Consider the following 14,069-nt stretch of genomic DNA (forward strand, 5'->3'; position numbering starts at 1 on the left):
CTTGTATTGTCTGATTAATGCAGGATTACTGATAATTTGGGGGCTTCTTTTGCAAATAAGAAAAAAGTAGACTGATTGGAAATTACTTGCAATTCAACTTTGATACTGCTTTTGAGAGATAATGATTTATGTCTCCTAAGAATGCTGTCATCTATGTTGTGGTTAATTAGCAAACCTTGACAGCAAATACTGAAACTTTTATGCCAGTCATAGATACAAGATTTAAGCCATATTTATTTCTTGCATAATTTTGGCAATAGTAAGTATCATCAATGATTATTCATTTAAGAATTTCAGTATGTAATTGACAAATATACAACTTCTGATGCTGGCACGGAAGTAAAAATTATATGAAAATCTAGAGAAATAAATCATATAAACAGGAAAAGATTTTATAAGTTTTAATTCAAAATAACTAATGCAATATTATTAATATCAATATTTTGTATAGTATCAATATATATGAGTTTACATAACATAACCTGATGAAATTAACATTACCATTAATATTATAATATAGGTTATAATATATATAATTTTGTAATTAAAAAGTTTATTTTGTGATCTTAATTTTAGATAAAAGTAATGCATTTGTTTGGGCCGGAATGATAATGCAGTGGTTTGGGCGTTTGCCTTGCACATGGCAGGTCCAGGACTGACTTGGTTAGATCCCCAGAGTCCCATATGGTCCCCCAAGCCAGGAGGGATTTCTGAGTGCATAACCAGGAGTAATCCCTGAGTGTCACCAGGTGTGCCCCCCCCCCAATAATAATGCATTTTTTCTCTAGAGCTATTATATATTATGGAGAAAATAAGCAGAAATTATAGACTTCCAGAATATTTTCTTTAGGGCAAAAGCCTAAAGGTAGGGTGATTGCCTTGCACAGAGTCAAAATGGTTTGATATGATACCCTACCTATATGTTCTAAGAACCCTCTTGGAGAAAGCTCTGAATGCAAAGTTAGGAGTACAGTGTTGAATGTGACCCCCAAACTAACTAACCAACAACAAACCAAATTATCTCTCTTTCTGTTCTTTCTGCTATTATAGATATCTTGCATAAGTGCCACATGGATGTCATATATAGTGAAGTTTATGAAATGATTCTGATAATTTTAACTAAATTTTAGTTTTCACAAAATTTTATTTTTAACTAAATTCAATGTCTAATATTATGGTTCAACTATTATGGAATTCTATAGTTTCACCAGCCTATTCTCTCCTACGCTGGAGAGAATCAATTGGGGAAGATAATTGATGCTCATGCTGCAGATCCAGATTCAGTACTCAGCACTGTATATTATCTCCCAATCCTCACCAGGCATCATCACTGAGCATAAAGAGGAGTAAGCCTAGAACACTGCTGAGTGGGAATTTTATTTCCTGCTAAAAGAAGAGGAGCAAATTTGTGTATTGGACCTATTTAATATATTTTATTGTGTTTATACATAAAGTTTTTCTTGCATATGCTTTCATGTTTGTAAATATTTTTATTCATTAGTGACCATTAGCTTATTTATTATTTAGTATAGTGATACATTTGTAGTACTTTCCTATAAAGATATTTGCTCTATGGTAATGGACATTTAATGTTTGTATAGATTGACAATAAAGATTCTGGCTGTGGCAATTTAGCTTAATTGAATATATTAATCTATGGGACAGCTGGCTTTAATTGGGGAAGGCTTCATTCAGATGCGCAAGATTCTTTTTGCTGTCAATGCTTATATTGACATGAAATTTCATGGGAGTTTCTCTCCTTTGACTTTTACTTCTATATTACATAATCACCATAAGCAAACACATAGTGATAATGACAGCGCTTGTCCTCTGCATTAACCTTTTAGCCAAAATCCCTAGTAGTTATCGATTAATTAATCTGTTTCTATCATCTTATTGATGGTGATATCTTTACCAAAAATTGAGGAAAGCGTAGATATAAGATATATGACTATAAGACAAATTGTGGCATGCTTTTCTCTCTTTGGAATGTATCTTCTCACCTTCCTCAATTAGTTATTGCAAAGTGTTAAATTATGCAATAAATAAAGTTAAGAAAGTAATCCAATGACATCAGAATTATATTATAGTTATATCATTCAGGATGAAATTGTGTATAAAAGTGGAGCAACAAGTTTAGATGAGAAAGTTTTGCAAGCTTCATCACAAGACTATTTTACATTATAGCCTTCTTTTAGTAATCCTGTGAATTCATGGAATGCACTCTAGGAAAGAGAGTAATTTTGACTAGTATCCTGTTGACTATAAAATAGAAAAATGCTACTGATTCATTTAATTTGAGGAAAGTTATTTCCTCAAAACCATGCATGCATAATGACAAGAAAACTATTTGAGAGATATTTTTAATTTATGATATTAACATTAAGTATAAATTATCTTGCAAGTGATTATGGTAAAAAGAAACATACCTAATGGTAACAAATACTTCGTTAGAAATAACTAAGTGATAAGTAAGAATTTTTTAAAAATGATTTTAAGGATTTGCTAGAAATAGTAGGAACTCAATCTACAAACACATTAGCATAAAATATAAAAATGAAAAAGCAGACACCCTTTTAAAACAAGACATTCCCAAGCGAATCAGAGGCTAGATAGATTTTTCCCAAATTTGTTTTATAAATAAGGGTAAATGTTTTAACACAGTCATATGGGTGTCTCACAATTGAATATCTATATAAATATATTTACACACATAAATGCAAATGTATCAAATATATTTAAATTCTGAGTGTGAAAATAAGTTGACACTGAAAAATGTTTGAAATGATTTAAGATGAAACATTATTAGGGCATTAAAAGACATTTTAATTATTATTTTATTTATTTAAATTAAATCAAAATAATATAATTATTTTATTTAATTATTAGGACATTTCAAAGACATCTCAAACTAAAAGCTATATGGGTTAAATAAATTAAAATGTTTAACTAATGATAAAATAAGTCATGGCTATGTAACATGATACATACTTAATTAAAAAACTACCTAATTGAAAATTTGAAAGTTGATAAGTCTTAAAGTAATTATCATCAGAAAACTATTGTAATAATGTAGGGTAACAAAAACTAAACAGACACATGGTGAATATGTAACTATATATTTACATAAACATATATATTTACTATTACATAACTATTATTTCAATACATATATATCAAATTACTGTTACACAATGAAAGTATGCTATTTATCTGGATTCAGTTTACATTAACTTATAATTTAATGAGCATTGTATATACTTTGCTATTTCTATTCTGTTGTTCAGAAGCTATTACTCTTTATCAATCAATAATTATAATTTTGCCTAGGGATGTAGTTAAGTGATGGAGTGTTTGATATGTACATATGAAACCCCTGGGTGTAATCCCCAGTACTGGAAGTAAAAAAAAAAAAACCACAACATACACACTTTACCCTTATTCCTTTGTTTCTTCTGTGTGCTAGTTCCAATATCAGGACTTACCTCAATTGTACGTCCATGCATTAGCTTGATACTTTTGATATATATGTTGAATTGTTCAGCACATGTTTTTGTGTGATTTAAAATAAATTTCTCTCTCTTTTTTTGGTCATACCCTGCAGCACTCTGTGGTTACTCCTGGTTTTGCGCTCAAAAATAGCTCCTGGCAGGCTCTGGGGACCATATGGGATTCCAGAAATCAAACTGGAGTTTATTCTGGGTTGGTTGCCTGCGTGCAAGGCAAACACCTTACCACTGTGCTATCTCTCTGGACCCTAAAATAAATTTTAATGAAATTTATTCATATTATCAACTGTAGTTGATAGTATTACCATTGATTATAATTTTCAATGTATGACAACTTCATCACTTTTGATTGTTCTTCAATTGATACCCAGTTGTTCTTTCAATTAATTGAACAATTTATTATAAATAATATAACCAGTAATTCTTCTAAATATTTTAGCCATTGGGATGCTTATTTAGAAATAAATAGAATTACTAAGTCACCAGAGCATGTTTATATTCACCTCTTGCAGTTTTTGCTAATACTATTTCAGAAATAAAATAATCTTTTTAACTAGTTTATATTTTTAATTATAATATTAATATTTTCACTGCTTCACTATTTTGCCAACCTGACAAGAGAGTTTTTGTGGTTCTTGTTTTGTTTGACCAACAGCAGTAGCTCTGGTTTCAGATCAATACTCAAAGATAGAGGAACGCTTGGCTTTATGATGCTTTAAGTTTTGGTTTTAGGATATAAGATGGATAATGGAGGACACACATAAGACAAATTCTAGCATTATCACCTAAAACCCACTTGAGCCATAAAGGTGCTCAGAATCATGACAAATATTTGGTATGGACAGTTTTGACTCAAGAAACTACTCTGAAAGAATATCATTTATTATATCCAGAATAGATTTCTGTGCCCTTTTTTGAAACATGACAAGGTCACATATTTTACTTCAGCAACTTCTCAGCTTAAAATACAGTTTGTTCAATGAATATCATTAACAATTAGTTACCAGCATAATATAGATCTGCTATACTCTTACAAATTCCTCGAAATAAATGCAAAACTAAATTTAATAGATTCATAAAGATTGTGAGAAAATACACTTTTAATGCTAAAAATGGTCAAAGATATACCCTTAAAGTTTCTTTTTACATATCTTTAATTTAATCCTTAGTTTATTTTTATTTATTTTTTAAATAATTTTTATTTGACCAAAAGTGAATAACAAATCATTCACAGTAATATTTAAGATACATAGTGATAATGAATCAGGGCCATTCCCATCACCAGGGTTGTCCTCCATTCACCCCTTTTCCCAGCATGTGTCCCATATCACCCCCCTTTGGCCCCAGAGTGATAGTGTAACTGTTCCCCTCTGTGTATAGTTTGTTGTAGATAGGGAATTTGAATCTGTTGTTGTTGACTTTGAGCTTGGTGTTTAAGTCTGATCATTTTTTTTGTTTCCTCTCAATGTTCATAAGACTGTTTGTTCCTGATACCATTCATTTTTATTTTTCCCCTCAATTCATGAGGAAAATCACAACACTTTTATTGAATTTTGACTTAAAATTTTGTTAATCTGGGGCCAAAGCGATTTAATGAGGAAGATGGGGGTATTGGTGGTGGGAATGTGAAGGTGGGTGTTCTTAAGGTGACTGAAATCCAACTACAGTCATGTTTGTGATCATAGTATTTAAATAAAGATATTTTAAAAAGTAAAATAAAATTGTAAAAATATAAATTTAAAATTGAGTAAAATATCAATTGTACTACAGATTATCTTATAATCAATGTAAATTAAAATATAAAAACTAAACATATAAATATACATATATAAAATATATAAAATATACATATATAAAATATAAATATACAATTATTAGACATGATATTTTTTTAGGTTTTGGGGGGAGTTTCTTGGGTGGGCCACACACAGTCATGCTCAGGGGTTACTCCTGGCTATGCGCTCAGAAATCACTCCTGCCTCAGGGGATCATATGGGACTCTGGGGATAGAACCAGGTCCATCCTGTATCTGTCGTGTGCAAGGCAAATGCCTTTCCGATGTGCTATCACTTCAGCCCCTAAACAAGAGAGTTTGATTTCAGAGATCAGTAAAAGATAAAAAAGTAAATTTAGGAAAGGTAAGACTTTTGAATTTTAAATGAGATTGCATGTAAACCTTCATTTTATTGACAAAAATATCATATGACTACTTTTTATAATATATATATATATAATTTCTCTCTTTGTTCATAGTTTCATAAAAATGTACTAGTAGTTCATTCTATAGGTAGGTATATTTTAATGGTTTAACTTTATTACACATTCAAAGCTTGGCAGACATTTTGAGGCTTCCCCTGGCTTGCTTCAACCTGGGAACTTTGATCTTCTCTAGCATTAATCCCCTGAGGGCATGCCTTGACTGAGGTGTGTCTTTCTAGGCTGGAGTTGTGGATAAGGATGACTCTGCTGGACCCCTTAAGCTCGGCAGACATTTTGAGGCTTCCCCTAGCTTGCTTCAAACTAGGAACTTTGGTCTTCTCTGGAATTCATCCCCTGATGGCTTGCCTCCACTGAGGTGAGTCTTTCCGGGCTGAACTTGTGGATAAAGCTGACTCTGCTGGGCCCCTTAAGCAGAGTTCACCTAGCCCATTCCACCTAGCCAATCAATACCATCACAACGCGTAGAAAAACCCACAACAAAGCGTGACAATGGGGAAACTATGCAGACCGATATCAGGCATAAAGAATGAAGATGGAAACTCTGATGACCCAACAATGGCCAACCAGCTAGGTAGTCTTTCAAATATGGAGTTTAAGAAGAAATATGGAGGATGCTCACAGAACTCAAAGAAAGTATAGATCGGAACACTAAAAAGAATCCAGAGAATATAAAGGTAGAAATCAGAAAACTCCAAACTGAAATGTCAGGTCAAATAACAGGTCTGAAAAACTCAGTAGATGAATTGAAGAAAATAGTGGATAAGCTTTCTCATAGGTTAACAGCAGCTGAAGATAGAATTAGTGCACTGGAAGTTGTGATGCATAACAACTCCATACAGCAGAAGAGATTGGAAAAGAGCCTTAAATCAAATGATCGGGCAATAGAAAAATTACTCAAAGAATATGAGCAGATGAAAATAGCTCAAAAGAAATAACCTTAGAATCATTTGTGTCCCAGAGACCCAGGAAGAAAATATCCAGGAAGAATCAACAGTCAAGAACATCATCACAGAGAAACTACCAGAGCTAAAGAAAACATGTGACCAAATCCTGCATGCATGAAGAGTACCAGCTAAAAGAGATCCCAGGAAAAGCACCCCAAGACACATCCTAGTCACAATGATGAATCCCACAAATAGAGATAGAATAGTGCAAGCAGCAAGATCAAAAAGGAAAATTACATTCAAGAGAGCATCCTTGAAATTTACAGCAAACTTGTCACCAGAAACACTCGAGGCCAGATGGCAGTGGTGAGATATAATGACAAAACTCAATGAAATAAATGCTTTGTCAAGAATACTGCACCCAGCAAAACTCACTTTCAGGTTTGAAGGAAGTATACATGGCTTCAAAAATAAACAACAGCGCAAAAATTTTACAGACTCAAAACCAGCCTTAAAAGAAAAACTGAAAGATCTATTCTAAAGACAAAAGAGACCAACAAACACACCAAACTTCTACACAAAGGTGTCAATAAATCACATGACAATTATCTTTCTCAATGTCAATGGACAAAATGCACCCATTAAGAGACACAGAGTGGCAAAATGGATCAAAAAACTGAACCCAACCTTCTGCAGCCTACAAGAAACAAACCTGAATAGTCAGAATAAACATAGACTCAAAATCAAAGGTTGGAGGAAAATCATCCAAGCAAACAACACCCTTAAAAAAGCGGGGGTGGCCATACTAATATCAGATGACACAAACTTTATACTCAAAAAAGTTGTAAGGGACAAAGATGGACATTATGTACTAATCAAGGGATATGTACAGTAGAAGAAATCACACTCCTAAACATATATGCACCCAATGAAGGACCAGCAAAGTATTTAATACAATTGTTGACAAATCTGAAAAAGGATATCGATAATAACACAATAATTGTGGGAGACCTCAACACAGGCTTCTCAACACTTGATAGGTCAACCAAATTGAAACCCAACAAGAATATACTAGACCTGAAAAGAGAAATGGAAGAAAGAGGCCTAGTAGATATATATAGGACACTCCATCCTCAGAAACCTGGATACACATTCTTTTCCAACATACATGGGTCATTCTCCAGGATAGAACACATACTTGCATATAAAACATACCTCCATAAAATCAAGAAGATAGAAATTTTGCAGGCTACCTTTGCTGACCACAAGGCTCTGAAGTTAGATGTGAACTACAAAGGGACACAGAAGAAAAAAATTTAACACCTGAAAATTAAATTATCTTCTACTGAACAACCAGTGGGTCCGAGATGAAATCAAAGAAGAAATCAAAAATTTCTTGGAAACAAACAACAATGAAAACAAACTATCAGAACCTATGGAATACAGCAAAAGCGGTACTGAGAGGAAAATTTATAGCTTTGGAAGCACACATCAGGAAGGAAGAAGGAGCATACATGAATAGCTTAATGACACAGCTTATAGAATTAGAAAATGATCAATAAAAGGAACCAAAAATAGGGAGACAGAAGGAAATAACAAAGCTGAGAGCAGAAATCAATGAAGTGGAAACCCAAAAAAAAAAATCCAAGAGATCAATGAAAGCAGAAGATGGTTCTTTGAAAAAATAAGCAAGATTGATAAACCATTGGCAAAACTCACAAAGAAAAAGAGAGAGAGAAACTTGATAACACATATTAGAAATGAAAAGGGGGAGATCACTACAGATACTGCAGATATTCAAAGGGTATTCAGAGAATATTTTGAGAAACTCTGATCCACTAAATATGAGAACCTGGAAGAAATGGATAAATTTCTGAACTCATATAACCTTTCATGGTTGAATAAAGAAGATGTAGCATATCTAGACACCCCATCACTATTGAGGAAATTAAAACAGTAATCAAAAATTTCTCCAAAAACAAAAGCCCAAGCCCTGACGGATTCACGAATGAATTCTTTCAAACCTTTCAAGAGGAACTACTACCAATTCTGAAAATACTCTTTTATGAAATAGAAAAAACAGGAACACTTCCAAATAGCTTTTACAAAGCCAACATCACCTTAATAATAAAACCAGATAGAGATGCTGCCAAAAAAGAAAATTACAAACCAATATCCCTGATGAACACAGATGCAAAGATACTCCACAAAATTGTGGCAAACAGGATCCAATGCCTCATCAAGAAGATCATTCACTATGATCAAGTAGGTTTTATCCCAGGAATGTAAGGATGGTTTAACATCCATAAATCTATCAACATAATACATAACATCAACAAGAAAAATAAATATCACAGGGTCATATCAATAGACGCAGCAAAAGCATTTGATAAGGTTCAACACCCATTCTTGATGAAAACTCTCAGCATGATAGGAATAAAAGGAACCTTTCTCAATATAGTTAAGGACATATACCACAAGCCAATGGCAAATATTATCCTCAATGGAGAAAAACTAAAAGCCTTCCCTCTAAATTCCAGTACAAGGCTGTCCTCTCTCACCACTCCTATTCAACATAGTACTATAGAGATTAGGCAAGAAAAAGATATCAAGGGAATCCAGATAGGAAAGGTAGAAGTCAAGCTCTCACTGTTTGCAGATGACATGATACTCTACTTAGAAAACCCTAAAGACTCTACCAAAAAGCTTCTAGAAATAATAGATTCATATAGCAAAGTGGCAGGCTACAGAATTCACACACAAAAATCAATGGCCTTTTTATACACCAATAATGATAGGGAAGAAATGGATATTAAGAGAACAATCCCATGCACATTAGTGCCACACAAACTCAAATACCTTGGAGTCAACCTGACTAAAGATGTGAAGGATCTATACAAAGAAAACTATAAAACGCTGGTCCAAGAAATAAGAGAAGACACGCAGAAATGGAAACACATACCCTTCTCATGGATTGGAAGGATCAACATCATTAAAATGGCAATACTTCCAAAAGCATTGTATAGATTTAATGTGATTCCTCTAAAGATACCCATGGCAGTATTCAAAGAAGTAAATCAAACACTTCTGAAATTCATTTGGAACAATAAACACCCTTGAATAGCTAAAGCACTCCTTGGGAATAGGAATATGGGAGGCATTACTTTCCCCAATTTTAAGCTGTACTACAAAACAATAGTTATAAAAACAGCAAGGTATTGGAATAAAGAAAGACCATCAGATCAGTGGAATAGGCTTGAGTAGTCAGAGAATGTTCCTCAGACATATAACCACCTAGTTTTTGATAAAGAAGCAAGAAATCCTAAATGGAGCAAGGAACGCCTATTCAAGTGGTGTTGGCACAACTGGTTAGCCCCTTGCAAAAAAGCTAACTTAGACCCCCAGTTAACACTATGTACAAAGGTAAAATCCAAATGGATTAAAGACCTTGATATCAGATCTGAAACTATAAGGTATATAGAACAACATGTAGGCAAAATACTCTATGACATTGAGACTAAAAGGCATCTTTAAGGAGGAAACAGCACTCTTCAAACAAGTGGAATAAGAGATAGAAACAAATGGGACTATATTAAGCTGAGAAGATTCTGCGTCTGCCCAGAATACAAAAGCCACCCACTGAGTGGGAGAAATTATTCAACCAATACTCATCAGATAATAGACTAATATCCAAAATATACAAGGTACTGTCATAACTATATCAAAAACACACAAACAAATAAACATCTAACTCCATCAAAAAATGGGGAGAAGAAATAAACAGACACTTTGTAAAAGAAGAAAGGCAAATGGCCAAAAGGCACATGAAAAGATGCTCAACATCATTAATCATCAGGGAGATGCAAATCAAAACTACTATGAGGTACCGCCTCATGCCACTGAGATTGGCACACATCACAAAGAAGGAAAACAAGCAGTGCTTGTGGGGATGTGGAGAGAAAGGAACTCTTTTTCACTGCTGGTAGGAATGCCATCTAGTCCAACCTTTATGGAAAGCGATATGGAGATTCCTTCACAAACTGGAAATTGAGCTCCCATGTGATCCAGCTATACCACTCCTAAGAATATACCCGAGGAACACAAAAATACAATACAAGAATCCCTTCCTCACACCTATATTCATTGCAGCGCTATTTACAATAACCAGACTCTGGAAACAACCAACAATCTGCCCTTCAACAGATGAATGGCTAAAGAAACTGTGGTACATATACACAATAGAATACTATGCAGCCGACAGGAGAGATGAAGTTACGAGATTTTCCTATACATGAATGTACATGGAATCTATTATGCTGAGTGAAGTAAGTCAGAGGGAGAGAGAAAGACGCAGAATGATTTCACTCATCTATGGGTTTTAAGAAAAAGGAAAGACATTTTTAACAGTATCTCAGAGTCAAGAAAGATGAGAGCTGGTAGGTGCAGCTCATGACATGAAGCTCACCACATAGAGTGATGAGTGCAGTTAGAGAAATAACTACACTGAAAACTATCATAACAATATGAATGAGGGAAGTCTCGAGTACAGGTATGGGTGGGGTGAGGAGTAGGGAGATTTGGGAAATTGGTGGTGGAAATGTTGCACTGGTGAAGGGGAGTGTTCTTTACATGACTGTAATCATACAACTGTAATCATATTTGGGTTTTTTTTGTTTTTGTTTTTTTTTTTGGTTTTTGGGCCACACCCGGTAACGCTCAGGGGTTACTCCTGGCTATGCGCTCAGAAGTTGCTCCTGGCTTCTGGGACCATATGGGACACCGGGGGATCCAATCCCGGTCTGTCCAAGGCTAGCGCAGGCAAGGCAGGCACCATACCTTTAGCGCCACCACCTGGCCCCTATAATCATATTTGTAATCACGGTGTTTAAATAAATATAATTTTAAAAAAGAAAAGCCACTCTGAGTAATTCTAAATAAATTTTAAACAAACTTCTAAAACTTTAAAAAGAACTTTATTACACATTCATATAATCTGATTCAAAAATTTATGAAATAAGCAAATTCTAATAAACTGTAATGTGGATAAGTTCTAATAGCATTTTCATGTCATTTGATGATAATAATAATATTAAAAATACACAAAATATTAAGAGAAAAAGTAGGAAAATGTTGCCAAAACATTCAAATTTCAAAATAAAAGAATAAATAAAGCACATACATGCATATTGAAGATAATTTGAGAAAGATTTTTCTTTGGTAAAATTATTAGTAAATGTTTTGTTTACTCATGCATGACATATTATACTGAATCACTTTATTCTACTATATAAAATAATTTGTAATAAATAAATTTTTGTAATGATCAATATAGGTATCATCTATGTCTACAATTACATGTTTGAATATATAGAAAGAGAAGGAAAATTGATTATTACAACCATAGAAATACTACCTTAAAATAGGAACATAGGACATATGCCATTTGACATAAACTAATTTAGTTTCATGCAAAAAATCTACTTTTCCTAGATAGCACAGCTTTCGTTTGAGAAATTATTATTAAAAAAAGAGAAAAAGAACTACACTTAAAAATATGCTTGTTCCTAATATTATAACTAAAGAATATTTTTTGTTCTTTTTTTCCCACACCCAGTGATGCTCAGGGGTTACACCTGGCACTGAGAAATGGCTCCTGATTTGGGAGAACATATGGGATCCCGAGGGATAGAACCGCAGTCTGTCCTATGCTAGCGTGCACAAGTCAGATAACTTACTGCTTGCACCACTGCTCCGGCCCTGTAACTAAAATATTAATTACATAGCAATAAGAGCATTGTTGGTATTAATTTATAATTCCCATATGCTCGTCATAAACTGAAAAAAATTTATTTTAAAATTATATTAGCCATTTTAGTGCTTATTTAATTCACATTATTGTCAAATATAGTCAAATCTTATCTAACAGAAGCAAACTTTATAAAGACTTTAATATGTATATCATTCATTTCAGTATATTATAGATAATTTAAGTAAATATTATACAGTATTTTATTTGCATATACTTTTCACAATATTATAGACAATAATTTATTTTGATATTCCTTGTTGATAATCAAGAAAGATCAGTTTATTTAAAATATCCTGTCCATAGAGTATTTTCCGCCTTGTATTTCACAATGTGGCATTATTCATATGCCTTTTTTTCCCACCTGTGGAAATGTCATATAAAAATTTTCTCACTAAGGAGTCAGAATAATATACTTTAATATTTTTTAATTTTAGTATCAACACACTTAAAGTAGTTAAAAACACAAACATTTACACAAAAAATACACAAGTCAAACCTCTTTTAGACAAAATATTCAGGAAATGAGAGAGAGTTCAACTGGCTAAATACATGCATTTTATGCAAAGGACCCCAGTTTGATCCTTGAAACCTCAAGAACTTGTGGAGCATTCTCTGAGGAAAATGATGTTTATGCCTCTCAATAACCAAACAAATACTGTTCAGCAATTTATGATAGTACATTTAAAAATAATTGCTCATAATTATTATTTCAGGAGAAAAGTAACAATTATATAAATATTCTCAATTTCTTTATATGATATCATCTTACATAGTTTAGAATGTGCCACAAAATTACTGTTTTAAAAATACTACTGGAAATTATATTTTACTGAATCTACCTGATAATATCACCAATTATAGATTTGCAATATGATGTCAGCATGCTTTTTTGCACATTTGATGCATACCACTTTAGGATATAAGGCTCCAAATATAAGTATTTTGAAAAATGTAATTGAATCCTAAATGTACAACATGTTTTATGTTAAATAAAAATAAAAATGTACAATTAATACAATGTTTTTACAATACTTCATATTGATTTTATGCCAATAAGTGATCATCAAAGTTTAAAATTTTCACCACCCTCTCATAATTATTTTACTAGTATTTTAAAATTAAAGCCTTAAAATTAATATTTATGAATTATTTCTAATTAGTTTGGTGTTCTGAATATCAAAGCAAAAATTATTTTTATTTATGCACTTATATTTATATAATGAATATTAAAGAAGTTAAAATTTTTCAAGGAAATATTTCTTATATGTTTATAATAAATATAAATGTGATTATAAATACAAATATAGGGTGAGTTCATAATTTTATATATAAATTTAAAAACTAACTTATATAGAAAGTGAAGATACATATAAATATTTTTCTATATACTCAAAAGCAAATTTAATATATTAACTATTATATATCTTGTGAAATGCTTTATACTCAGGTATAATCAAATTTATTTGCAACTATTACATTGATATTGAAAGAGTTTATATTTGTCAAAGACATTGGCTGTTAAAAATAAAAACCCTTTGTGAATTTCAACTGGGATAAAATTATATTATATTACAGTTCAAGTCGTGTTGCTATTTAACTTTTAATAATATTTGTTGTCCACATCAGGTAAAGAATTGATAACTAGGT

The sequence above is a fragment of the Suncus etruscus genome, chromosome 16 (assembly GCF_024139225.1).
Source record: "Suncus etruscus isolate mSunEtr1 chromosome 16, mSunEtr1.pri.cur, whole genome shotgun sequence".
Classification (NCBI taxonomy): domain Eukaryota; kingdom Metazoa; phylum Chordata; class Mammalia; order Eulipotyphla; family Soricidae; genus Suncus; species Suncus etruscus.